The sequence below is a fragment of the Macrotis lagotis genome, chromosome 1 (assembly GCF_037893015.1).
Source record: "Macrotis lagotis isolate mMagLag1 chromosome 1, bilby.v1.9.chrom.fasta, whole genome shotgun sequence".
Classification (NCBI taxonomy): Eukaryota; Metazoa; Chordata; class Mammalia; order Peramelemorphia; family Peramelidae; genus Macrotis; species Macrotis lagotis.
This window is the reverse complement of record NC_133658.1, coordinates 53,770,562-53,793,980: the sequence shown is the minus strand read 5'-3', so window position 1 is coordinate 53,793,980 and position 23,419 is coordinate 53,770,562. Positions and strand designations below refer to the sequence as shown.

The window sequence follows — 23,419 nt, the reverse complement described above, 5'->3', positions numbered from 1 at the left end:
GGCCAGGGTCCTATAGTAAATTTCTGAAATGAGATTTGAACTTGATGTCTCTCTTGATTTCTGGTCCAGGACTCTGTCGTCACCACCACCCCCATCCCCAAGCTGCTTCTAGAAGAACCAGAATCCTGAAGGACAGCTTTATAGCTTGATAGATGTTAACCGATTCTTTCGTTCTTCACCCTAACTTCAAGAACCTCACTCCTTTCCAACTTTCTTTTGGAAGTGGACCAGTCTTTAGCTTCCTTCTGGAATGGGAGAAAAACAATAAGGGATGGATGGGCAGAGTTTTTCATTTTACCTGGGTATGGTTTTTTGGTTTTGTTTTGTTATTTTGTTTTTGGCATGATCATTGAGAATATGAAGAATCAGTCAATGGTGAAGCTTTTCTTCCATCTCTGAGAAAATGTCAGCAAACATGTGACTATGCCATGCTGGTTTTTAATCTGTGTGGCAGGACCTCTCTTTAAAAGTCATAAGCGGGGGCAGCTGGGTGGTGTAGTAGATAGAACACTGACCTGGAGTCAGGAGAACCTGAGTTCAAATCCTGACTTAGACAACAATTACTTAGTTGTGTGACCTTGGGCAAGTCACTTAATCCCATTGCCCTGCAAAAAAAAAAGTCACTATGCAGAATATGGAGAGGTGGTAGACTACCTTTCCACTTTTTGCAGATCTCTCTCTCATGGAAGAATGGATAGATACAGACTGCTACTTTAGTTCATGGACCTGAAATGGTCCAGCCTCTAATTCCTCCTCCCCAACCTCAGACTGATACATTGACCTTGATTGCATGATAGCTTATACAGAACTTCCACTGATGAATCCCATTAACATCAATTAGATATCTTCTCTGTAATACAGGAATATGCTGGGTTTTGTATATACAAAGATGAAATCCAATAAAGCATATGAACCATATGCTTTTGACTGGCTGTCCCATAGACCTTGAATGCTCTTCTTCCTTGTATCATATTCCTGGACTTCTTTCAAGAGTCGTCTTAAGCATTATCTTCATGATCAGGAAAAGCCTTGACCTCATTTTTAAAGAATTCCTACAGGAAATTGCCCTGATATCCTAGAAGCAGAGGGCAAAATAGAAACTGAGAGAATCCACTGATCTCCCCCAGAAAGAGATCCAAAATAAAAACAACCCCCGGGAATATTATAGCCAAGTTCCAGAACTCCCAAGTCAAAGAGAAAATATTACAAGCAGCCAGAAGGACCCAATTCAAATATCGTGGAGCTGCAGTCAGGATCACACAGGACAACAGCAACTATGTTAAGGGCTCGTAGGGCTTGGAATATAATATTCTGGAAGGCAAAAGAGCTTGGAATGCAACTGAGAATCAACTACCCAGCAGGAATGAAAATCCTCTTCCAAGGAAAAAAGATGCTTTCAATGAACCAGGGGAATTTCAAATGTTCCTGCTGAAATGACCAGAGCTGAACAGAAAGTTTGACCTTCAAGTACAGGACTCAGGTGAAGCATAGAGTGGAGGAGAAGGGGAAAATATGAGGGACTTAATGATGATGAACTACATGTATTCCTGCATGGAAAGATGTTACTGATAATACACATATGAACCTTCTCGTTTAATAGAGCATGTAGAAGGAGCTTTCATAGATGAAGCACAGGAGAGAGCTGAATTTGAAGATATAATATATTATAAAAATGGAGCCAATGGCTAAAAGGGAAATGTAATGGGAGTAAGAGAAAGGAGAGGTGGAATAGGCTAAGATATTTCATATAATAAGATACTTTTTTTTAATTGCACTAAGCTATTGAAATGATATGGAAGGGGGAAAACGAGGGGGCATGAGGGAACTTTCTCATCAGAAATGACTCAGAGAGGAAACAGCTTACACACTCAATAGGGTATAGACATCTAGAGTAAAAAGGAGAGAAGGGGGAAAGGGGGGTGGGTGATAGAACAAAGGTTAGATCATAGGAGAGAATAGTCAGATATAAAACATTTTCTTTTTTACTTCTTGCAAGGGGTTGGAATTGGGTGGCCTGTCCAGGACCATGGGGCCAAGTGGTTGCTGGGTCTCAGGGGTGGTATGTGGGCTCAGGGCCTCTTGGCCCCAGGGCCAGTGATCAGTCTGCTGCACTGCTCAGCTACCCTACAGCACATTTTAGAAGAGGGACAGAGTGAAAAGAGAGAGAAAATATAATATATGATAGTGGGGAGGTATGGATGGAGGGAATTACAATCAGCAACAGTAACAGTGGAAAAATATGGAAGTAACTTTTGTGATGGACTTATGATAAAGAATGTGATCCAGCTGAGACAAAGCTGATGGTATCAGAACATAGACTGAAACAAATTTTTTTTCTTTTTTTTACTTTATTTCTCATGAGGATCTATATTTTTTGGGGGGGGAGGGGGTATTATGTTTACTTTTTTTTTCAGTTTTGCAAGGCAATGGGATTGATTGACTTGCCCAAGGCCATACAACTAGGTAATTATTAAGTGTCTGAGGCTGAATTTGAACTCAGGTACTCCTGACTCCAGGGCTGGTGCTTTATCCACTGAGCCACCCAGCCACCCCTATGTTTACTCTTAAACAAGAATATTTTAGTAATGTATAAAAAAATCACTTGTACAAAAATAAAAATGAAAAATGAAAAATGAAAAAAAAGCATTATCTTCTGTCAGAGCCCTTTCCTGGTTCTCCTTCGCCTCTTTTCCTCAGCCTAGAGTAACTTCACCAGGAGATCATCTTCCACTTATAATGTTTGTCCTTCATTTTCGAAGAAGACCACAACATCAGGGAGGTGATAACAAGATAAGCACATGGATTTAAGTGAGGGGCAGCTGTGCTAAGTCACCAGTCTCACTTTCTCCTCCAAAGCCATCTGGGTCCAGTGACCCGATATGAATCAGGATGACTGGAGAAGGCACTGTATGCGAGTCAGTCAGGGTTAAGTGACTTGTCAAGGTCACAGAGCTAGTAAGTGGTAAGTGTCTCAGACTGGATTCAAACTCCCATCCTCCTGAATCCCAGGCCAGTGCTCTATCCACTGTGCCATCTAGCTGCTCATAGATATCTGTGTATAGTTTATAAACCCAATATATATTCACATTATTTGTGTGCATACATGTGTAGATATTTGGACATATAATATCCATATGCATATATAGCTAAAGAGGTTCAGATGGATGTCTACATATATACATTTTTTATATTTATATATCCCCACCTGTATTCCTAACATCCAGCCCATTTGAACTCTTTGGGTCCAAATTCCCTCCAGCCACCCCAGCTCCAGAGCTGTCAAGAGTATGAAGTTCTTCCAGTGAAGAAGGGAGTTCTGGACTGTTAGTACTTCCATGTCCAGTTCTGTGGGAGGATGGAGGCCAATGTCAGTGGAACCCACTGGGGCAGATTTACTGCCCATTAGTGGGCTGTGGAAGGAAAGCTCATTTCTCTTTTTTCTCTGCATTAGTGGAGAGGCAGGATGATGAGTAAGAGCTTCCAGTCTGCTAGTCCCCAGGTTTCTCAGGCTAAGTTTATGAGGGTAGAAGGGAGGGGGAGAAGGAGGAAGAGGAGGAGAAGAGGGGGAGGGGAGAGAGAGAGAGATAGAGAAAGAAGAGAAGGAAAGATACATAGAGAAACAGGCAGACAGAAGGAGATGGAGGGAGTTGAGAGAGGGAGAGAGGTTTTGATGACATATTTGGGTAAGATTATTCGAAAGGTTAGACTGTTCCCTGTAAGTTAAGGACACCAATATTTGCGTGAAGTATGAGACATTTCTGATGTGGAAAGTTTGGCAGCTCATATTTAAAACTCAGGTTGTTTATACATTCCTTTAAAAAGGGAGAGCAAGAAAGGAAAAAAAGCAAGAAAAAAGGAGGGGGAAAAGGGAAAGGGGGGAGAGAAAGGGAAAGAGGGGAAAAAGAAAAGGAAGGAAAGATATAAAATAAGAAAGGGAGAGGAAGGAAGGAAGGAAGGAAGGAAGGAAGGAAGGAAGGAAGGAAGGAAGGAAAGAAAAGCCTAGAGTGAATAATCAATATTACTTTCTTGGGCTATATCAGAAAGCAGTTAGAAATCCCAAGTTAAGAAAAATCCTTTGTGGAATAGGCAAAAACAAAAAAGGAACAAAAGCCTATTTAATTCATTCAACTGAATTTTTCCCTTTGGGGGAAAGCTCACTGGCTGCTGGGATTCACCTCTGTTTACCCTCTTATCCACCCCTCTGTTTTTGCACTTTCTCCATCACAGCCTCAGCCCCAGACTTGTCTGCCTACATTCCTTAGATCTACTTTCCAGATAGGATATGCTACTTTCTGAGGCTGTCTAATGGGCAATGAATGGACAACATTATCTGTAGGTAACTCTCTGCTGTTGTTGAACAGCTAGGTGGTACAGTCAATGGAATGCTGGCTCTGGAGTCAGGAGGACCTAAGCTCAAATCTGTCTTCAGACCCTTACTATGTGACCTTGGACGAGTCACTTCACCCTCTTTGACTCCGTTTCCTCATCTGTCAAATGAGCGTGGCAAACCACTCCAGAGTCTCTACCAAGAAAACTCCTGATGAGGTCATAGAGAGTTAGACATAACTGAAATTTCACAACAAAAGTTTCCTAATACTTTTCATTTTGGAAACTTAGGAAAACAGAAAGCATCAAGCAGCAGACACTGATAAAATCCCATTCATTGCACCTGACTTAGGACATCCTGCCTTAAACATCTTAATATTCTGCCTGTTCAGTATGATAGCATCCTTCAGGCAGCTAGATGGCACAGTGGCTAGAGCACTGGCCTTGACTGGAGGATGATAATTTGAATTCAGCCTCAGACACTTACCACTTACTAGCTATGTGACCTTGGGCAAGTCACTTTACCCTAATCGCTTCACATCCGGTCATCCTGATCCATATCTGGTCCCTGGACTCCGCTAGAGGGCAAAGTGAGGCTAGTGACTTAGCACAGTACCCCTCACTCAAATCTAAATCATGTGATTGTCATGGCATCTTCTTCTTCAACAAGCATTTCTTAAATTATGGTAGCCATGCAGTGCAGTGGATAGAATGCAAGATTTGGAGTCAGAAAGACCTGAGTTCAAATTTGGTCTCAGATACTTATATGACAACTGGACTATTCATTGACTCTCTACCTGCGTCAATTTTCCCATGTATAGAATAAGGACAATAATAGCACCTCTCTCTAAGGTTGCTGTAAGAGTCAAAGGACATAATAATAGTAAATAATTATGATGGTATATGTCATACCGTGAGTATTACAGAAATACTCGCTATATTATTATTATTATTGTTGTCGTCGTCGTTGTTGTTAAGTGACTGTCAAGCACAGTGCTACTATTGAGCGCTAGGAAAGCACAAACCAAATTGGAAAAGTTCCTGACTTCAAGAAGCTTACTTTCTTCCTCTGGGAACAGAGGACAAGATATGGAGATAGAGATAGATAAATAAATGAATACGAAATACGTAAAAAAAATAAAGGGATTTTGGGGTTAGGGTTAGGAGGCATTAGCAATTTGAGGAATCAGGAAAGTTTTCTTATAGGGGGGCCACTTGAGCTGTGTTTTAAAAATCTTTTAACTAGGAATTCCAGGAGGTGGAAATGATGGAAGGCATTTCAGGTATGAGGGAGTCCTTATAAAGACATTTGACTAGAATTGGAATTAAAACAACTCTGAGGTACCACTTCACACCTATCAGATTGATCAACATGACTAAAATGGAACACGATCAAAGTTGGAGGAAATGTGGGAAAATTGGGCCATTAATGCATTATTGGTGGAGTTGTGAATGGATCCAACCTTTCTGGAGAGCAATTTGGAATTATACCCAAAGACCAATAAAACGATCATACCCTTTGATCTAGCAACCCCACTATTAGGTCTGTATTCTTAAGAGATCACCAAAAAAGGTAAAAATACCACATGTACAAAAATATTCATAGCAGCTCTTTTTGTAGTGGCAAAAATTAGAAACTGATGGGAAGTCCATCAATTGGAGAATGGCTGAAAAAATTATGGTATATGGATGTAAAAGAACACTTTTGTTCTATAAGAAATCAAGAGGGTCAGAATTTCAGAATAGACTGGAAAGAATTGCATGAATTGATATTGAGAGAGGTAAACAAAACCAGGAAAACATGGTACACACTAACCAACACTGGGGGATGATCAACTATGATGAACTTGTTTATTTCAAAAGCATGATAACAAAGACAATTCTAAAAGACTTGTGATGGAAAATACCGTGCAGCTTCAGAGAGGGAACTCTGGAGTTTAATTGCAAGACAAAGCTGACATTCTTAAAAGTTGTCTTAGATATTTTTTCTGTTTTGATTTGATTCTTCTTTCACAACATGATTAATATGGATCTATGTTTAGCATATATAGCCAATATTAGATTGCTTTCTATTAGGGAGATGGGAGAAGGAGAAAAATGTAAAACTGAAACCTAGTAAAAAAAAAAATGATCACTGAAAGCTACAATTGCATGTAGTTGGAAAAATAAATATTAGAATCAGAGGGCATGAGGTGAAAGAAGATGCTATTGACCTGGAAAGATAGGTTAGAATCAAATAGTGAAGGCCTTTAAATGCCAGAGAAGCTGATTTTCTATTCTAGAGGTAACAGGGCTTCTTTTTCTTACCTTTTTTAAAATTTAAGGCAATGGGATTAAGTGACTTGCCCAAGGTCACGCAGCTATGCAATCATTAAATGTGTGAGGTTGGATTTGAACTCAGGTACTCCTGACTCCAGGGCTGATGCTCTATCCACTGTACCATCTAACTGCCCCTCACTAAGGCTTCTTTTTTTTTAGTTGCTTTTTTGGTAAGGTAAATGGGGTTAAGTGGCTTGCCCAAGGCCACACAGCTAGGTAATTATTAAGTGTCTGAGACCAGATTTGAACCCAGGTACTCCTGACTCCAAGGCCGGTGCTTTATCCACTATGCCACCTAGCTTCCCCAAGGCTTCTTAAGAATGAGAATATTGGGGTTAGATTTATTCTTTGAGAATGTATTGAATAGAACAACTTAAGACATCCCTCTGCTCTGTTACCCCCCCCCCCACATTGGTGAGTTCTGCTCCAGATGTCCATTGGAGGGGGGGTGCAGACCAGACTTTATTACCTCCCATCCCTTTTTCTAATTTTCCTGAATTCATCACCAAGTCCCCCCCCCACCTTCCATACCTCACCCCTTTTCGACTCCCTTTTATGTATTGTCTTCCTCCATTGGAATATAAGCTCCTTGAGATCAGGGACTGTTTTTCTTTTTGCTTGTATTCATAGGCTCGGGGCTAATCACAGTGCCTAATTCAGAAGCAATATAGGCTTATCAGCACTTTGGAAAGGGAAGAGATTGGTGCTAGGGAGGATATTGAAAGAGTCTGGGCAAGAGGTGATCAGGGCCTGAGCTAGAGAATGGATATGGAGACTAGAAAAGGTGAAAATAGAGTGGAGAAGATTTGACAAGTGATTGACTTTGCCAGGATAATGAGGGAGACACAAAATCAGAGGACTTGTGTAAAGGGTAGTAGTCTTGATAAATAAAAGGAAGTTAAGAGGGAAAAGGGGGGGGGAAGATTTAAGATTAATTTAATTTAACTTAATTTAAAATTGTATTTAAGGGGAAAGAATGCTCATCAGATTAGTCAGATTCAAAAACTGGAAATCCTAATATCCTTGAAGTTTTGTTGTTGTCATTTTTCTGTCTTTTTTGACTCTTCATAGTCCCATTTGGGGTTTTCTTGGCAGAGATCCTTCTCCAGCTCATCTGACAGTTGAAGAAACTGAGGCGAACAGGGTGAAGTGACTTGCCTAGAATTACATAGATAGTAAGTGTCTGAGATGAGTCTTCTGACTCCAAGCCCAGAACTCTATCCATTGCACCACTTTGCTTCCTGTTGCTGAGAACCTGGCTTCAAATTCAGGCTTGGACACTTGGTAAGTTCATGAAACTTCATCAGATGGTGAGTTAATAGCATCATAGACTGCTTTGAGAGGTCTGGCATCCAGAAGGAAGACCAAGTCAGGAGAATGATGGTCAATTCTGGGTACCATCTTTATAAAAAGAAAATGACTGATCAGAGTATATCCATTGGAGGGTGATCAAGATGATAAAGAGGCTTTTGGTTTTGTTGAATCATTTCAGTTGTGTCTTATTCTTTGTAACCTCATTTGAGGTTTTCTTGGCAAAGATGTTGGAGTGACTTACCATTTCCTTCTCCAGTTCATTTTACAGAAGAGGAACTGAGGCACACAGGATTAAGTGACTTGCCCAGGGTCACACAGAAAGCATATGAGGACAGATTTGAACTCAGTAAGATGTCTAACTCCAGGCCTGGTGCTCTATCTATTATACCACTTAATATGAGCCTAAAGAGGATTAAAGATCCTGATATTTTAAGATTTGTTGAAGAAATTGAGGATATTTTTGTGGAGAGAAGATGGGGGGGATGGATAATTTTATACAGGTACTTTAAGGGTTATTTGGGGAACAGAGAGAGAGAGAGAGAGAGAGAGAGAGAGAGAGAGAGAGAGAGAGAGAGAACAAACATACTGTAAAGAAAAGAGTCCTAATAATTAGAGATGTACCTAAGTAGAATCTGCTCCTATGGAGATTAGGCATCATGCCCTCCTTAACAAATTAACATACATTGGCCAAAATATTTTTCTTTGTCTGCTTTTTGAAAATACACCAGCAACTTTTTTTTAATTTAAAATTTATTAAGCCAGCACTTGTTTTCTCTCCCTCTCATTTCTTTCTCACTTGAACAATTATGGGGGGAAAAAAGAAAAGAAAACATCCAATAATGCATAGTTCAACAAAACAAATTCCCACATTGCCCCCCAGTTCATGAATATATGTATCCTCCTGTGCTGTGAATTCATCATGTCTCTGGCAGGAGGTGGGTAGGGTCCATCTTCAGTTTTCTGAAATCATGGCTTGTCATTTCATCTGTCAGTGTTCTTAAGTCTTTCAAAGATGTTTCTCTTTATAATGTGGTTGTCATTGTATAAATTACCCCAGTTCTGCTATCTTTACCCGGTATCAGTTCACAGAGGTCTTCCCAGATTCTGCAGGAGCTGTCTCTTTTGTCATTTCTTATGGTGTAATGATACTTTATTACATTCATATATCACAATTTGTTTATCCATTCCCTGTTAGTTGAACATGTCTTTAGTTTTCAGTTTTTTGATACTATGAAAAAAGCTACTATAAATATTTTTGTATATTATAGTTCCTTTTCCTCCATTATTGTTCTCTTTAAGGTATAATCCTTGAAGTGGTATTTCTACAATTATGTACAATTTAATGACTTTGGGTGGCACAGTCCGAAATAATAAGCATGCATCTTAATGAGTACCTTCTTTACTGAAAGATGAAAATGAGGCACTAAGATTTTAAATCAGTTTCCACAGTCCCCCAGTCAATGAGAAGCACGGTCAAATTTCAAGCCGATGTCTAATGATTCCAAATTCAGATCCCTCTCCTATACTGCCTACCACTGAGACAATGGATGGTCTCTCAGAATCTAGAAAATAGATGGTAATTCATTAAACTATTTTGATATGAGAAAAGTGCCTCATAAATATGGCAGAACAAATGTGAACAACGATGATGATGATGATGATGATGATGATAAATGGAATTTATTCAGTTCTAGACTTGGAAAAAGGAAAACCTTTGACATCATTTAGTCCAATATTCTCATTTTATTGATGAAGAAACAGAGCCTGGGAATGGTTAATGACTTGTCAAAGTCCCTAGCTACCAGAATCTTGACTTGTACAATCCATTGTACAATTATGTGATATTGACTTTCAAATACTTTTGACAGATTGAAATGCAGGATGTTGGGATTGGAGTATGCTGAACTCAGATCTAAATACTGATGAAAAATTTCAATGTGGGCATTAAACCTACAAATCAAGGCTTGATCTATTGTTTTATTGATTGTCTATACTTAAGAAACTGATAAAGAAAATGTTAATAATGCTGATTAAACTTGAAAGTGGGTTCTCTGTGCACATTTCTGTCCCCACCCATCCTACCCAAGAAAACTGGTTATTAAACATTTATCAGCACACCACTGATTGGGGGAGGAGGTGACATTTCAGACAGGGAGAATTATAAGCCCAAAGGCATCAAGTTTGGAAAGTATGACTGGAAATCACTGTCATGCCTAATGAATTCGATAAACTGAGTCACTAATTTTTTTAATTTTCTCCACTTTCTTCTATAAGATTAAATTATTTTCAATAATAATTTTGAAATGAAATGGATAATAATAATAATAATAATGACCAGAAAAAAGAGAAAATTTCTTCTTTATTGAATTGGATTTATATATAAAATTTATTCTTCTTGGAAATATCTTTTATTAAAAATTAATTCATATGGGCAACAAACTATATAAAATGAATTTACTTTAACACAATTATTACAGTACCAAAAAGCAGGGGGAAGTAATGGATAGTTACTTTAGGAGAGCAAATAAGGCAATACTTTAAGAAATTAATTCAGACTGTTCACTGAAAGGTCAAATTCTTAAATATTTTGGCTATATAATGAGAAGACGGGATTTATTGGAAAAGACCCTGATGTTGGGAAAGACCGAAGGCAAAAGGAAAAGGGCACTGCAGAGAATTAGATTGATAGACAGAAAACCTGGTGTATTATGGTCCATGGAGTCACAAAGAGTTGAACGTAACACCACCACACATTTTAAAATTTTATTAATATATTTAATAAAAGGGGAAAGAAACTTTTACTTCATATATTGGTCTGTGGTGGTAATGAATGATATTATTAATATTATAGTTTCTGTTTCAGGGCAACTGTATGGAACAGGGATAGAGTGCAGACTGGGTGTCAGGATGACTTGAGTTAAAAATCTGGCCTCAGGGTCTTACTAGCTATGAGACTTTTGGCAAGTCACTTAATCCTGTTCACCTCAGTTTCCTCATCTGTAAAATGAGATGGAGAAGGAAATGGCAAACCATTCCAGTGTCTTTGCCAAGAAAACTCCAAATGGGTCCATGAAATGTCAGAAACAACTGAAACAAGTTTCTGTTTTCAAGACTTAACATCTATAAATTTGTTGATGATTTCATCAGAACTGGTCCTCACATATGCATGTTTAATAGATGGTATCCATTTGTCAGTCTATCCCTCTTAATAATTGATTAAAAAGTATTTAATTAATTGAATTTCAAAAAACTTCTTTTTGATGAACTATAGATATGATAATAGGAAATATCAAGCATAGGATATGTTAGATGGAGATTCATAAAAATCCTATTCACATGTGAATTTTAATAAAGCTAAAACAGCTATACAAGGTATAGTTTAGACAGCTAAATCCTACCACAGATATAACAATTTGCTTTTTTGATCCATTCTTTAGATGTTAAACAATGACTATTTTTTTAAAAAGTAAATTTCCATTTTAAAGATGATATTCAAGTTCAGTAAAATGTTTCGTAACTGGGGCAGCTAGGTGGCACAGTGGATAGAGCACCCACCCTGGAGTCAGGAGAACCTGAATCAGATACTTAATAATTACCTAGCTGTGTGACCTTGAGCAAGTCACTTAACCCCACTGCCTTGCAAAAACCAGAAACAATTTCATAATTAAATAAGATTTGTACTTGCCAAACAGTAATACGAAACCTCTAATTTTACATTGCTTTATTGTTTTGAATTTTAAACACACATGAAACCTCTAAGGAGTCACATGGAATGAAGGAATTGAGGTAACTCAAGGTCTACTTCTTTGTTGTTGCTGCTGTTGTTGTCGGACTCTTCGTAACCCCATTTGGGGTTTTCTTGGCAAAAGATACTGAAGTAGTCTGCCATTTCCTTCTCCAGCATATTTTACAGATGAGGAAACGAAGGCAAATAGGATGAAATGACTTGCCTAGGCTCACATAGCTAGTGGGCATCTGAGACTGGATTTGAATTCAGGAAATCTGACCAGAACTAGTGCTTTATTCTCTATGCCAGCTAGTTGCCCTAGGTGTTTCTTCTTCTCAACAATAATTGTGCTTCCATTATTTATTTTAAATCTACTGTTTACATTCATTAATATATACCACTATAGCACTAATATAATTTAAAAGTATGTGGGGGTGTTCAATTGTGTTCAACTACAGTCCTATATATTAATGCCACAGTGAGTGGCAGTAAGCTACATTCAAAGGGAACTTCAACCCATCCGATGTTTTTGAACTTCTTGAAACAAACATTGATAACTGAATCCACTTATGTCAGAGACCAACTGTGCACTACAAGGCAATTATTTAAAATTTATACTGATAAAAAGATTTTGAGGGGAAGAAGTATTTTATCCCTGACATTGTTTAGAATTACTTGAGCATTGTGAAATTACTTTTAGTTGGGTTATTGTCTTAAAATTCTCTACAGACAACAGACTACTATTTTGTGTCTACTCCTGGGAAGGAGAGGGGAACCACTTCCACCACCCCACTCTTATACCCCAGAGCTAGAACTGTGTGGTTTTCTGGTTTTCCTTGAGTGCTGGGTGCAGTGGATCTGGAAGCAACTCAAACAAGTTAGGAAAGGCAACTTGGGACCAGATTCTAGATCTTGAATGCCAAGATAAGGACATTAGAATTTCTTCTGCAGACAAGGAAGAGCAGAACTGTTCATCCTTTCTCACCATTTTGTAACCCTTAAAACTCTAAATTGTTCTCTTCTTTTAGATACTCTCTTTAGGTTTTCATAACATACTTCTGATTCTCCTCTACCATCTCCTCTGCTGGATCTTCACTGGTTCGGGTCCCATAAAAACAGGTGTCCCCTGGAGTCTTGGATCTCCCCTCACCTCTACTATTTCACTTGATGACCCATCAACCCAAATGAATCCAGCTGCCATTCTATACTGGTGATTCTCAGATCGACTTATCTAACCTTAAGATGGGACACTTCCAGTTTCAAAGAACAAGTGGGCATCTTAAACTAGATATCATGAGGATTTTTTAAATTATCCAACAATAAGCACTATCTCTTTCATCCTTGGTTCTTCCCTTTTCCAAAATTTCCTATTACTGTTGAGGACACCATTATCCTGCTTTACAACCTAGAAAGCAATCCTCAGTCCTTCATTCATCCCCCATATCCATCCACTCTTGTGCCAAGTCCTATCAATTCTACCTTCATAGCATCACTCATTTATACCCTCATCTCTTCTCTGACACTGCAATCTCCCTAGGGCAACCCATGATCATATCATACGGCGATAGATTTCTGCCTGATCTCCTTGACTCATGTATCTCCCATCTCCAGTTCAACCTTCCCTTAGCTATTCATCTCTCCTCATTTATTCTCTCTGGAAGGGACCCCCATCCCTTTTGTGTAGATCTAATTGTTAGAAAGTACGTCCTTACATTAGACCAAAATATACCTCTCCATAATGTCTAGTTTCAGTCTTATTTGACAGATTCTTTGTTGAAAGTCTGTCTTCACCTGTAATAGCATTCATTTCTAATATGAAAGCAACTGTTTAGATTGGAAATGTGAATGAAGAACAGAACATGGACCCAAGGTATCTGGAGCCAGTCTCTTCTGTAGCCTGTGATGCATCCCTTGGAATGTAAGAGTCATCCATCTCCTTAGTGATTCTGGGTGGTTTCTTTCATGAACACTTAGCAACCCTATTCCTGTGTCTCCCTATTACCTCCAGGATCAAGTATAACATCCTCATTTGGTTTTTAAAGCTCTTTATAGCCTACCACCTTCCTACCCTTCCAATTGTCTTATTCTTTATTTCCCCTTCACATATTGGACATTGGACAACTTGCTGTTCTTCATACAACTCCATGTCCTATGTCCTGGCATTTTCCCTGGCTATCTGCCATACCTTCATTTCTCTTCTTCATCTCTACCTCCTGGCTTCCCAGGTTTCCTTCAAGTGCCAGTTAAAATGCTGCTTTCTACAAGAAATCTTTCCCAATCATCCTAACACTCTTGATTATCTCCATATCACCTCTTAATATGTCTTGTTTGTAATGCATTATTTGTATGTTAACCTGTGAGTTCCTTGAGGGAAAGGATGTTTTTTTCTCCTTTGTTTGCCCAGGGCTTACATAATTGGCACTTGATAAGCACTTGTTGATTTATCTTGGTGAAAATTTTTAAATAGTGTAAGTACAGGTTTGGAGTTCTGATTTTTAGATAAATTAAATTGACCCTATTGTGGGGAGTAGATTCATAAGGCCAGAACCAATTGTTTGGGAGGCTCTGAAGAGTGTGATAGCTGTTTGAACTAAGTCACTGGAAACCATCTGGAAGAATGTTTGCTCTTCCTAAAAATGACTAGAATTTAGAAGCTGACTAATAAATTCATTCTTAGGTAATCAGGCAAATTGAGTGTGATTTGGGGAAAAATATGATTCCAGAACTTTACTCCCTGACCTGAGTCACTAAAGCTTCTGTGAGGCCCCAGCCAGCTGTTTGGAATCAAGATCTTACAGGCTACGGTATGCCATGCCAAGCTGGAGGAAGGGAGTGCCTGCCCTCACAGGCAATATCACCACTAGATGGGTGTCGATAGAATACACTCTGGACATATGGCACCTTGCTAAGTATTCTTGAAGGAAACATCAAGGAGAAGGGTGACTCTTACATTCCAAGGGATGAATCACAGGCTTCAGCAAGGGAATGGGTCCGGATCTCTTGGGTCCCACGCTCTGTACTTCATTCACATTTCCAATCCAAGCAGCTGCTCTCATATTAGAAATGAAAGCTATTATAGGTGAAGATTCAGCAAAGAATCTGTCAAATGAGGCTGAAACTAGCCATTATGGAGAGGCATATTCTGGTTTAGTATAAGGACATACTTTCTAACAATTAGAGCTGCACAAAAGGGACGTGACCCCCCCCCCCAAAGGGAATGAATGAGCTCCCTTTCACTTGAGGTCTTTTAAGGAAGGTTAGATTACTATTTGTCAAATTGTTATTGGAAGATAGCCCTTTCAGATATACCTTGGTGAAGGACCTCTCAAGTTCCTTCCAGTCAGTAATTCTGTGAGCTATGATGAGGTTTCTAAAAAACAGTTTACCAAATTAGCTATTTTCCTTGTAAATTAGTCTAAATTAATGGAAAGGAAGGCAGCTAGCTGACACAATGAATAAAGATGTTCAAAACTGGCTTCAAACATTTAACTGGATGACCCAAGACAAGTCACTTAACCTTATTTCCCTAAGTTTCCTCATCTGTCAAATGAACTGGAGAAGGAAATGGTGAACCACTCCATTGTCTTTGCCAGCAACACCCTAAATGAGGCCATGAAAAGTTGGGCATGACTGAAAGGACTGAAAAACAAGAACAACACCAATGGAAAGAGATCTGTTCTCAGTGGCTGGAAAATCTGGGTTCAAGTCCCATCTCTTCTATGTAATGGTTGTATTACCATGGGTATGTCATTTAACCTCTGTCTGCCTCAATATCCTCAACTGTGAAATGGTACCTGTTTCCTATGGTTGTTGTAAGAATCAAATGAGATAATACTTTTAAAATACTTTCCATAGAACTTAGCACATATCAGATCCTTAATAAATGCCTTGTTTCCTTCCCTTCTAGGCAACTTCTTGTATTGCAAAGTTGCTTCACTGAATGGATAGACACGCACATGCCCTAGGATTCCCTACACAGATGAAATCACAGGTCTATAAAAATAACAGTAACACTTAAATGATCATAAAAAATTATCCACGAATGACATTCTTTACCATGGTTGATTGTATCACATAGCGGGGAGGGTTTTGCTCTCCATTCTGGAATGGATGTGGAGCTTTTGAGAAATTTAATAATAATGAAATATAACACTTCAGATCCAATCCAAAGAATGACTCATATTTCTATATTGCACAATAATTTTCAGAGCACTTAACAGACAACAGTCCCATAAAATCTGCAAGTATTTATTGGTCCCATTTTACAGATGAGGAAATTGAGGTTTAGAGATGCTAGATGACTGGGAACCCCCTTAACTTGTATCTTCTCACCCAAAGTCCAGTGTCATTTCCTCATGGCATCCTCTTTGACTCAGTTCTTAGTGTCCTTTTTCCAGTCCCTAAAAATCATTATGCTTTTTTGCCTTTACACATATGGATGGATACCAGTTGCTCCCCAACCTTCATCCTTACCCACCAGTAGAATGTGAAGTCCTTGAGGGGAGGGACTCTTTTTCATTTGTCTTTGTAACCTATTTGTGGAATTGGATAGAGTTTAACTTCAACAATAAAAAATGGCATTCTAGAGCCATTTAATTAAGAGGATTAAAGCATGGTGTACTAATTCTTTTATTTTTAAGTTATTAAAATTATTAAATCGTTCAAGCCTGCCACAAATTTGTTGAGTGAGTAATTTCTCTCTGGGTCTCAGCTTTCTCCTCTCTGAAATGAGGGGTTGGATGAGGTCTTCTCTGAGGTCCCTCCTGGCTCAAACTTTGTATCTTCTAAGATCCCTCCCATGTTCCAAGAGCCCTAGCTACAGTCTTATGTTCTAAATTCTTCCCAGCTCTGATATTTTACCTTCTAAAGGCTCTTCCAGTTCTGAGATTTTATGTCCTAAGGCCCTGAAAGAAATGATTATTACTAATCAAAGATTTGGGCAGATCCAAAGTTCTCCTCTTTTCCCAAAGTCCTCATTTTTCTAAATTTCAGCCTCTTGAAGGGCATGGTTGATAATGAAATTGGACTAACTTTCTTGTTCAGGATCTCACTTTGGTGGAGTAGTAATTGTGTTCTGCTCAGGCTTCAATGGACATAAATTCTTTGAATAGATTACCCAAAGTTGGGGGTAGTCTGGATATAGAGATAAGTAGCTCTATTCAAGGGTGGGATGATGTCATTCTCAGCCCCTCATTGAACACCCTCTCTTTGAAGGGTATTTAAACTGTAAGTCAACTGCCATGATTGTCTTTGAGCTGAGAGAGAGAGAGAGAGAGAGAGAGAGAGAGATGGATGGTCAAATGATCATCCTTTTCTTTTATTAAAAATTAATAAAATGATTCAATTGTCTGCAAATTATATCTCTTGAATCTTCTTAGTCATCCCAGTCCCTTCCAGAAAAGTGCAGATTTCAGGTAAACTTTGGTTCTAGTGGCATTTTAAAAGACTTAGGACCTAAAAACAACTGAGTATTTTGAGGATTATCTTGAGCATGATTCCTCTTGAATGTGTCATCTCATCTGGATTGTGGTGTTGTTCCCCTATGAGCTGCTCAGACGTCTGGGTCTCACTGGAACATGTACTTTGCTTGCTTAATATCTGATGCATCAGTCACTATTCCTTGGTGGTTTGTTGTTGTTAAGCCTGTGGTTGCACCAAGGCCTCTCCTGGAAGCCTTATTCTAGGATAAAGAAATCCTTCATCTTCAGAGAGATTGATCTAAAAATAAGCCAAGATAGGTTTGACTTGTGATTTGCAGACAAGGGTATAAAGGATACTTCTGGGAGCAGAAATTCCCTTTTTAGTATGTGATTTTTCTTAATAGACTTGTGGGAATCTGAAGGAAAAAATGTGTCCTTTGGTGACTCAGCTCAGAGGACTTTGATAGAACTGCTGCTTTTTAAGCTTTTGATTTCTCCTAGATAGCTAACCTCCTGGGCCTGTGCCTCAGATTTAATAAACAGAGATGGCAAGATATCCAACAAGCAAAATTTTAACTAAACTTTGAAAATAACCCACCAAATACAGAAGCATCTTTTTTTTTTTCCTCCAAGGACCAGAATTTCTTTGGCAAGGGAAGTATGATAGGTTCAGAACAGAGAGATGAACATTCTGGTCAGAGAATCATATAATCTGAGAATTAGAGCTATCTAGCTCATTCCTCTGCCTTTTGGAATTTCCATCATCCCAGATTATATGACATTATGTTAGAGACTTGATTTCCTTAGGCCTTATCTGCAAAATATTGCTACTATAGTCTCTACTATCACAATCACTCACCACTCCCATCTCCAGTGCCACCACTACTACCACTGTCATTAACACCACGGGGTAAAAGTAGTGTTTACTCCTCCAAAATATATGTAGGCTCACCTTCTTTAGGAAGCCTTCCCCTGCCCCACTTATTTCCAGAGCCTTCCCTCAGTTAGTGATATCTTATTTATCCTATATAGAGCTTGTTTTGTATATATCTGTTCCATTTTTGTTTCCTCCATTAGATTATAAGCTCCTCAAGGGCAAGGATTGTCTTTTCCTTTTTTTGTATCCCTAGCAGTGAGTATAGTACTTAGAAAATAGCTGGTATTTAATATACATCGATTGATTGATTGATTGATTGATTGATTGAACAGAGAAAGAGACCCCCTGCCCAAGTACCAAGAAAATTGCTTCCCTGGTGGTGAATGGATAGAACACTGGCTTTGGATTCAAGAAATCTCATTTTCCTAAGTTTAAATCAAACTTCATACCCTTCCTAACTGGGTGACCCTGGGCAAGTTCCTTAACCCTGTTTGCCTCAGTTTCCTCATCTGCAAAATGAGCTAGAAAAGAAATGGCAAATCACTCTATTATCTTTGCCAAGAAAATCTAAATGGGGACATGAAGAATGAAACAAATGAACCACAACAACATCATGGTTAGGGTTAGGGTTAAGTCAGTGACAGAGGCAGGATAAACTTATGTTTCTTGAATTCAGGTCCAGTATTCCAAACTTTTTATCTCATTGGCCTGATCAGCCAGTATCATTCCAGAGCCCCATTTACCATAGCTTTCTTACAGCTTCTTTCTTATAGTTCCATTCTGTAGCTTCTTTCTTCTTATCTAAATATCTCCTTCTTGAGCCTGAGGAACACTGAAATCTCCCCAGTCTTCTTTGGGGAGCAAGACTCACACTTTGGAGCTACCTTGGCTTTACCAATTCCTAAAAAACAAATAATAACCTGACTAAACAGGGAATGTCAGAATCTAGATATTTTGGTTCAGAAAAAAAAATTGACAAACCTGCCACAGAAAAGCAAGTGTGATTATTGCTATTTTTAAACCTAAATCTGACAACCGTAGAAAATCAAAGCAGTAAAGCAAAATGATTAACTCTCCATCCTTACCTGTCCCATACGGAAAGGGGTCTCCCAACTCTGCTCACACATCTTCTATGATGTGGTGAGCTCAATATATTGACTGTCTTTGGAAAAGTCAAGAGAAGTATTCCAGTTTATCAACTATTGCTAATGAGCCAATAGCAGCAATCTCAAATGCTCATCCATGGGCATCATTAATAATTAATAAAATGATTCCATTGTAATTACAATTCCATGTAATCATTAATTCAACAACCATTTTAAAGTGCCTCTAATATGCTACCAAGGCCGCCACTGATGGGAATTTCTTGTTTAAGTTGAAACAGTCCTAGCCATGAGAAGCTTCTGCTTTGCTTGTGAAGCTAAGAAGGAAGATAGGTTTCAAGTCTGAGACCCACAATTATCATCTTTCCCCCAAGCCCACTTCCTTATTTTGCTTGAATTCTAAACCCTCGATACAAAGTACAACTGCCCATCTTTTGGTGAAAAGGGTTCTTCGTTTCCTTGAAGTTACAGACAATGCTTCAGGCCTTCATCCTTTGCTTGACTTTTTGATAGTAAGGGCTTGAGGGTTGTCTCAATTCAAAAACTGGAAAATTTTACATTAACATGCCCCAGAGAAGTATCAGAAGTACCAGTGAGTCAGATATCAGCTGTGATGATTGGGGGTGAGTAATTGAATGAAATAAAGCTGAACCTTGGTTGATGACACTACTCTGGTATAATGAGTCTCAACCCTGGGTTTGTGTTACCCTAGGGAGTCTCTGATAAATTCGAAGTCTAAAATAAAATTTTAAATCTAGTTTTAATAGACTTTTATTTTTTTAAATAACGTATGTCATGCAATGTTCACAATGTTCTAGAGGAAAGGAAGAAATAGCTCTGAAATTGAAACATCTGGCTTGGACTTCCTATTCTGATGAGTCACCTCATCTCTCTCTCGGATCCCTTATTCCTCATCTGTAAGTTGAGGCATCATTAGTCAAAACTTAAAGCAAGAGAGATCAGGTCCAGTTCAGTTTGATATTTGAATAAGCATTCACCTATTAGGAATGTCCTACCTGGACCTCAAGTCAGGTCCAGGGAGGAGACCAAAATAATGGTCAGATGGAATAAAACAAAGTGGAGAATCATATTCACCAGGAAGCAGGAAACTTGCTCTGTGTCAAAGTTTTAAAAATATAGACTAGGCATTGAGCTAAGTTCTAGGAGAACAAATATAAACAGGAGATTGTCCCAGCCCTTAAAAAGAGCTTATTTTCTGCTGGAGGAGGTGACAGGTACACAGATAGATAAATATAAAGGAGAGTACAAAATCATTTCAGAGGATATGTGGCTAACTAACAACTGGAGGAATCAGGAAAGGCATATGTGAATTGAATCTTTTTTTTTTTTTAGATTTTTCAAGGCAATGGGGTTAAGTGGCTTGCCCAAGGCCACACAGCTAGGTAATTATTAAGTGTCTCAGGATGGCTTTGAACCCAGGTACTCCTGACTCCAAGGCTGGTGCTCTATTCACTGAGCCACCTAGCCGCCCACGTGAATTGAATCTTGAAGGAAACTGAAGGTTCTAACAGTCTAATTCCATTTTACAGTTGAAGAAACTGAGGCACAGAAAGGTCAACATCTTAAAGATTGCACATACTAGGTGTTAGAGTTAAATTTATTTGTACTGAACCAAAAGAATTAGGGATTAAAGACCCTTGCAATTTCAAATCCATGATCCAAATATCTTTGTGATTATACATACCTGTGTTATGGGGAATATTGAGAAATTAGAACAAACTGATTAAGTTATATAACTATAGAACTTTGAATTTATTGAGATATCAACTTTACTCCAGCCCAACTAACCAACCAGTTTATTTTTTCTTTTTACCTCTAAGTAAATATCCACCTCTAACCACATCACACACACACACACACACACACACACACAAACACACAAACACACACACATACACGCACACACGCACACGCACACATACACGCACGCACACACACACACACGCACACACACACACACACACACACACACACACACACACACACACAAAACACACCATTCATCCATCCATGATCACTTCTCTTTTCACATTCCTAATCAAAAGTTGGTCAAAGATTGTAGAATAAGTAGTCATCGAATAAATGTCTGTTTAATCTAAATGGGGGAACCTGGAATGAAAGCTAGCTTGCTTTCTCACCTTCTTATTAGTTCTGGGACCTTAGAAAAGTCACTTTCCTTCTCTGAGCTTTAGTTTCTTTTTCTGTTAAATAAAGGCTTTGTGCTCTAAGGTACTTTCCAGCTATAAATGCTATGGCCTATATTTCAATGTTTCATTGCATATTGTTTAGAATGCTTCAACAGTCACAAATTTAGGAGATGGTCAATTGATAACTCGTCAGTATAAGCTGAAAAGATGGTTCCTGGTGGACAAGAAGCCCTTCTGCTTGATCATATGGTCCATGGGTACGTCTCTGTTTTGAGATACTTTACTATTTCTCACCCAAGCCTATTCACAAGTAAAATCAAGATATTCCTATCATATATGTATATTCCTTGGCAAGGCTTTGCAACTTGTCTAATATTTTTTCTTAAAATTTTGGAAGACTTTGAAAGGGAAAAAAAATTTGAATTTAAAGGACATCCCAAATACATGCATTATTTCCTTGGAATTGTCAAATGCTTATCACAATTTCTATTCTTGGGAAGCAAGTTGGGAGAATTCATCTTGGTGGAGAGTAGAATGGAAGACATATTTATTTCTCTCCTTTACAGATCTGTGTTTTTTTTTAATTTAAGGCATTGGGGTTAAGTAACTTACCCAAAGTCACACAGCTAGGCAATTATTAAGTGTCTGAGGCTGGATTTGAACTCTGGTCCTCCTGACTCCAGGGCCAGTGCTCTAGCCACTGCTTCACCTAGCTGCCCTTTTTCAGGTATTTAAAATTTTTTTTTTCAGATCTGTGTCTCATGTGATGGGAATCAATTTTCAATTCTGTTCATCTGACTCAGATTCTCTGCAAAATTACCCAAATAAACTTTTCACTTAGTTTCTAGTAATTAGAACTTTTAAGTTAAATTGAGTCTGAGGGTAACTCAAACCTAACTTGAAGTGGTTAGGAATAACCTTCATGTGCTGAACTTTTTTGTGATGTGCTATGGGGAAGAAAGATGTACAGGACCTGATACCCTCTCTTAAGGAGCTAGTTGGAGGAGGGGGGTAAGGGAAGATGGAGGGAGCTAGACTAAATGAGTCCCATAATCTCATGGTTGAAAGCTATCTCAGTGGAATAGCTTGTGGCATGTAATTGTGATAGAATATTACTGGGCTGTAAGAAGTGATGAAGGGAATGGTTTCAGGAAAAATCTGGGAAGACTTATTTGACAGTTCAAAGGGAAGTGAGTCTGCAAAGGGAAGTGAGAAGAACCAGAAGATTATTTAACATTTTGAGATGATCAGCAGTGACAGATGTAACTCTTCTCAGCAATACAAAAGACTCTTGGTGGAAGGTATCCACATGCAGAGAAAAAACTCTGGAGTCTGAATGCAGATCAAGGAATACTATTTTCACTTTTTTGCAAAAAACAGAATTGTTTATTTGCTTACTGTATGCTAAACTATGTGTAGAACTGGGGATATAAATCCCCAAACAAAAGAAAGTATGTGCTATACTTTATACGATTTGTATAAAACTGAGTTCCTGCCTTATGGAGTTTATAGTCTAAGAAGAATTGAATTTCCTAATCCAATATATACCACAAACCAATAAAATAATTAAATTCTTTTACTTCAGGATTCTCTAGAACTTTCATTATTGTTCAGTTGATTCAGTCATGTCTGCTTCTTTGTGATCTTATTTGTTATTTTCTTGGTAGAGATTTCTGAAGTGGTTTGCCATTTTCTTCTCCAGATCATTTTATAAATGAGAAAACCGAGGCAAACAGGTTAAGTGACTTGCCCAGGATCACACAGCTACTAAATGTCTGAGACCAGATTTAAACCCAGGAAGATCAGTCTTCCTAACTCCAGGTCTGCTACTCTATCCACTTCATCATCAGTTTGCTCTATATTTTATTATGCTCTTGTTTATTTTATTAAATATTTTCCAATGGCATTTTAATCTGGTTCTGGTCAACGTTACAGGAATTGTTGAATCTAACATCGTGTGTTGAACAACTCTGATTTGAAGCAAGGAACAGAAGGCCTAAGGAAGGCGTTATTATAGTCTTTTGTATATTTTAAGGGCTGTTCGGTAGAAGATGGATTGCCTTTACCCAGATTGGGCCCAATGGTACAATTAGAAGCAACAGGTAGAAGTTTCTGAGGCAGATTTTAATTGGACAAAGGAGAAAAACTTTCTAACCAAAGAAGTC

At 38.5% G+C, this 23,419-nt stretch overlaps 1 long non-coding RNA gene across 4 annotated transcripts in view; it reads left to right on the top strand.

The window, feature by feature from the left end:
* LOC141498324 (uncharacterized) overlaps positions 1-23,419 on the top strand; it is a 343,106-nt gene that overhangs the window by 235,999 nt on the left and 83,688 nt on the right. For 3 of the 4 annotated variants that reach the window (XR_012471611.1, XR_012471613.1, XR_012471607.1), the window contains one exon: positions 7,741-7,929. The exons of the other annotated variant lie outside the window; for it this stretch is intronic. This is a non-coding gene — a long non-coding RNA (uncharacterized LOC141498324). The remainder of the gene's footprint in view (positions 1-7,740; positions 7,930-23,419) is intronic. 4 annotated transcript variants of the gene reach the window in all.